This window comes from Trachypithecus francoisi, unplaced genomic scaffold, assembly GCF_009764315.1.
Source record: "Trachypithecus francoisi isolate TF-2019V2 unplaced genomic scaffold, Tfra_2.0 Lachesis_group5, whole genome shotgun sequence".
Taxonomy (NCBI): Eukaryota; Metazoa; Chordata; class Mammalia; order Primates; family Cercopithecidae; genus Trachypithecus; species Trachypithecus francoisi.
Genome location: NW_022681470.1, coordinates 34,627,416 through 34,633,439, shown reverse-complemented (window position 1 = coordinate 34,633,439; position 6,024 = coordinate 34,627,416).

The window sequence follows — 6,024 nt, the reverse complement described above, 5'->3', positions numbered from 1 at the left end:
CAGCAGCTGGAAGACCTGTGAAGTGAATCCTGGCCTTGAGCTGTGTGATTCTGCCCTTTCTGAGCTTCAGTGTTCCCACCACTAAAATGAAAATAAAAATAATAACTGCTCTTTCTACTGTGCAGAACTGTCCTAAGGATAACATAAAACCCTTTATGGGAAATAATTTTAAAGACTGTGTGTGCATTGCTGAAGAGTTGTTGTTTTTGTTGGATGTTATATAGAAATAGAAACTTTTTCTAAGCATATCAGAAATGTTCTTTGAAAATATCCTTGCTAGTTATTGGTTACTGAATTGTTCAACAAAAGCTTGTAATACTAGAAGGCTGGATCTTAAAAAGGGAAAAATTACATGGTGATTCTAACAGATCATATTGGCTATCTATTCAACACCTGTTTTTCCATCACTCCTTTCTCTTTCATGAAAGAACCCTAGTGTTGTTCATCTACCCTCCTTTATCATGACCACATGTTTCAAGGGAGGCAGGCTTTCACCCAGAAGCAGGTCTTGATTGGTTTAACCCAGTGGTTCCCCAAATTTAATGTGCCTTGGAGTCAATCACCTTGGAATCAACCAACAGTACTGGGACCCACCAGTAATTTCTGAGTTAGGAGATCGAGATGGAGTCAGAGAATCTGCATTTCTAACTTCCTAGGTGATGCTGATACTGCTGGCCCGAGGACCATGCTTTGAGCATCACCCATCTAAGCTAATCATAGTGGTCCCATTTGTATTGCCAGTTATTGTTTAGCTATAGATACATGATGCAGTTCTGGCCCCTGAGATGTGATCAATATGCTGAGGGCTTATGAGAAATGTTGTCCCACTCTTCCACAGAGACCCAGGGAGAAGAGCATTCCCTTTCTGCTTCTTGACATTATCTCTGAATGGGCCTCCTGGAACTGTTGCAGATATTTTGGGACTATGAAGGGAGCAATCCTAAGGGCAAAGTGGATGCATTAATAATGATCAGACAAAAAGAATAAAAAGCATTTCGGTCCTTGATTATGTCACTGAGTTGCCAAGTTAACCGTGGTGCTGGCCACCTCTTATTTATGAGCCATTTGGAGTTGGAGTTCTCTGTTACTTTCAGTCAAAGGGAACCTAATAGATAAAATGGCATGGTAAAAATTCCTTTTCCTTCATGGGGACATGGAGGTAGGGTACGTGACAGGAGCCCTGAGCCTTATAGAGGAAATGGGAGATACCTGGTGCTAGAGACTGCCCTTAGCCGTGAACTATGCACCTAAGTTAAGGTCTATCAGGAGAAGAACCAGGAAGGGACTAATTTTAGAAAGAGCTGGAGGCAGAGGATTGGGGTATGAGTAAAGAGTTCACGACCTGGGAGACGTGACCACAGTGGAAGAGGTTGGGAGCACCTGGGTGAATGGAAAGGTATGTTGGGTGATTTAAGAACAGTAAACTTTTGAGGATTTTATGGTATAAGTGGGACATGATGGGTGTGAAAGTAAACCCAGAAGAGGAAAGAACAGACTGAAAAGTAGAAAAAGTAGTAGCAAAGGGACCTGGGGACCTGTGTGCTGATGGAGATGTGATGCCTCAAATGATACATTAAAGAAAAAACTGGGTTTGACTCCAGTAAAGCTTTTCTCAGTTAAAAGACAACATGGGGTCCTGAGGTGGTCTCTATCCAGTGGTATATATGCTATTAGGGACAGCCTGTGATTTCATAACAATTACTAAGAATTTACTTTTACTCAAACTCTGTGACTTGCTGTAAGTGTGTTCCTCTATCACCTGTGGGCCTGATCTGTGACTTTCTAGTGTTTGTCCTATGTTCCTATGCTCCTGAGTGTCTTCAATGGGCCAGTGCCTACCAACCCCACTTGTAAGCATTACTCACTGACTCTGTCCCCAGTACAAGGTCCCCAGGAGCTCTCTTCTCAATATTGGTTATGCAACAATGAAAAGGCATGAACCTCAATCCCAAGATGCTCACAGGTTAGGGTAGCACTGTCGGATAGAAATACAATACAAGCCACAAAGACAAGCTACATGTGTAATTTTAGGTTCTCCAGTAACTACATTGAAAAAGTAAAATGAAATAGTAATGCTAATCTTAATAGTATATATATTTTTATCCTGGTGGTTCTCAACCAGGGGAGATATTGCTCCCCAGGAATCATTTGGTGATATCTAAAAATGTCACTTGGCAATGTCACTGGGAAATTTCTGATTGTCACAACTAGGAGGGCATTAGTGACATTTAGTGGATGGGATGCTGGTCAACACCCTATAATGCATTGGAGGACAGCCTCCCACAACAAAGTAATATCTGGCCCAGATGTCAATTAACAGTGCTGAGGTTGAGAAACTCTGATTTAACCCAATATATTCAAAACATCATTTCAATATGTAATCAAATAGAAAAAAATTGATAATCTGTTTTTTTACATTTAAAAATTTAAGGTCTCGTGGTTATTTTACACTTATAATGTATCTTCATTCAGGCTAGCCATATTTCAGCTGTTCAATTGCCACATGTGGCTATCAGCTACTGTATTAGACAGGAGTATGGAGTGTATAGTTAATGTCCAGAAAGCTCTCTGTGCCCCCCATATTTCCTGGGCACAGCAAATATGGTGGGATACAAAGTCTTTACCTTTGAGAGACCCACATGATAAGGAATCGGGACAAAAGGATTGCATGGAGACTCTCTGATTATTAAACTAGATAAGAATACAGATACATTTAAAACAATATCTATTTAACCTTTGCATTATTTCCCTGCAAAATGCCACCAAGAGGATCTATGTAGTTTCTTATTCCCTTGAGGCAAAGGTCAAATACCCCATTGGGAAGATTACTGTGAGGGAGTTGGCTTCAGTGCAGCACTGAGGATTTAGATATTGATCACTAAAGCTTTCATGTAGTTAAAACAAACAACCAAGCAGCACCCTTTGCCTTCTCCAAAGCACTCTAAAATTTTTTGTTACTGAAAAATGAAAATTAAAGGGTTTCAGGTTAAGAAGAAGGTGATCACGTAGTAATCAGAGCTTTAGAACAATTCAAACCGACCTTGGTACAACATGCTGCAGTTTGTAATCCCCAATTTGAAGGCTTTGCAGCATCTCATTAGTCTGGAGTCTTGGTACAGATAATTCTGTATTGAGTGAGTAATTAAATGTGACATAGAAGCAGGCGGATGGATTAGTGACACACCTAGGGGTCCCTCTAAGGGGGCCTTTCCTCTCTCTGCCCATGAGGGAAGGTGGCGAGAGGCTTAGCAGAGATCCTGCAAGGCAAAATGCCATGCAAAGGCAAGGGAAGATTTTGTACATTATCTGTGGGTCAGGGCAATGCGCCAGTAAGTGTGGGGACAAGGACCTTATGGAAGGACCTTGATGGAAGCCTGGCTCTGTGCATGAAGTAACAGGGTCGCCTCCGTGGTGCAGCTGATCCTTTCTGTGCTGATGCTGGCAATCTGTCCTCAGCTTTCCGGAGTAAGCAGCTCATTCTGCCCTAATTGGGATGAGAGCCTGTCTGTGTTTACTTTAAGTCAGAGTGGAGAAGGCTGCCTATTATGCCAGAGCCCTCTGAAACTGGAGCGTATGCAAAAAAGCCAGGCTTTGTCTAAAATGAAGGAAGCCAAAAAGAGTGTTTTCTCATTTTTACAGTGTCAGTAAGGCACTTGTTTTCATATAGTCAAAGGCTTGGACAGGGACTCATGCAATTTACCTTTTTGTTTCCAGAAAAGTTCTTACTCTGCTTTCTGCACACCTGAAAATCTACCCATATTTCAAAGTCCACCAGGGAAGGAGCTTATCAAATCTTTTTGGAAACAAATTCAATTTCTTGTCAGCCCTCAATCAACATAGATTGAGCACTGGCTCTGCACAAGGAATTAGGAGCTAAGAGAATAAAGAAAAGGAGCTGCAGCTTCTGTTTTCAAGGAGCTCATGAGGGACATGAAAAGACAGGGTGTGACAAGGGCTCACTGAAATGCACACACATTAAGGCCTGTAGGAGTCGAGAAGAGGAAGCTGATTTGGGGCTGCATTGGAGAGGAAAGATGTCCTGCAGTAGGTGAAATGTATCTGGTCTTCTGGGATTGGGTAGTGGGGAGGGCCTGGTGTTGGGAAATCCCACCTCATGCTCTCCCTTCCTCTGCACCCCACCTGTGAGTTCACTGACAACAGCATTTCAGCACAATGCAAGGCACCACAGCTACAAAGATGAGTCAGGCTTGGTCCCAGCCTCTAGGATTCACAAGGGACTTATACCAGTTGCCAGAAAGTTGTTCTTCCATGGAGATGTGCCTTGTGACTCACTCACTCATTCAACAAGGACCCATTGAACATCTGTTCTGTGCCTAGTCCTGCTCTTGATGCTAAGAACACAATGGGCCGCAAGGTGGATAAAGCCCTGCTTTTATAAAGGTCATGATCTAGAGGGGCAGGAGACAATAAACACACAATTACCAGTGTGATAAGAGTTATGAAAAAGGAACAACAGTGTGCTAAGGGGCAGATAGCAAGGCATTCAACCTGGTCTGGGAGAGAGAGAGTTCTTTTCAGACATGATGCTTAAGCTGACACTGAAATGCAGAATGGAGTTATCCAGGTGAAGAGGGAGAGGGGAGTGAGGGGAGACGAATATACCCATCAGAAGGAAGACACAGTGCAAAAGTCCAAAGTGGAGAGAATATGGCGCCTTTGAGGAGCTAAAACATGTCCAAGAGGGCTGCAGTAGGAACGGGGCTGAAGTCCAAGAGCTAGGGCTGGCCCTTCTGGGCTGGAAAGTGACCACTTTCCACATAAAGTGGAAAAGTAATTAAGTGTCTGCTGGGCTCAGTGGTCAAAACAAATCGAAGCTAAAGCAAATATCCTCTCTTCTGTCCCACTTTATGCAGGAAAGCAAGCTCCCTTCTTGCACAGTTGTACAGGGATAGTGTAGACCATGTGCATCCTCACTAAGAGGGTCCCTGCCCTGCTCCCTATACCTGTCATCTCACCTCTATGCAATCAGCCTTCAGCGTGGGACCCATGGACACCCTGCATCTACAAGCTCTGTCCCACCAGTCCCTGCAAGTCCTTGAGGACAGGAGTCTGCCTTCTTTGTCTCTGTTTCTGTAGCATCAACACAGTGCCTGGCACCCAAGGTGCTCAATGAGCGCACAACTCCACTGTGCCAGGGGAAGTACCTGGTATTCAATTTTTTCTTGTGATAGGCTGAGCCCTAAATACCTGAGGAGGCTCCAAAAGGTATTCTTTTTCTTTTCTTTTCTTTTTTTTTTTGAGACAGAGTCTTGCTCTGTTGCCCAGGCTGGAGTGGAGTGGCACTATCTTGGCTCACTGCAGCCTCCGCCTCCTGGGTTCATACCATTCTCCTTCCTCAGCCTCTTGAGTAGCTGGGACTACAGGCGCCTGCCACCACGCCCGACAAATTTTTTTGTAATTTTAGTAGAGACAGGGTTTCACCGTGTTAGCCAGGATGGTCTCGATCTCCTGACCTCGTGATCTGCCTGCCTTGGCCTCCCAAAATGCTAGGATTACAGCCATTGGGCTGGTTCACAATTGGACTTCTGCCTCAGTTTCTCTGCTTAATATTCCAGTGACCTGATGAGGCTGGAGTTGTGCCTGGAAACCCTAGCCACTGATGTTTATGGAGTACCTGCTGAGTGTAGAGACAGTGTCAGATGCTGTTGAGGATGGTATACAACAGCATTTGTTATTAAAAAGTACACTAGAAGACATGAGCCCTGATCACATGCATCTAAGCATTTGCAATAATTAAGTGTGCTGGGTTTTCATTAGTATTTTGAAAAGTGAAAATCATCTTGTTTCATCACTTCAAAGGATAAGGTGATTCTGACTACAAATATGACACTTAAGTAATCTCATGCTTAAAAAAAATTGGTCTTTGTAGGTGCCAACACTTACTTCCTCCTTTTTCCAGTTGACAGTTGTTTTACATTCATTACATCTTTGTGTTATGAAATCCACATGAGGTAAAAAGTGGTACTGGTTTCGGAGATGGAATAGAGTTCAAAGTTCTTTGAC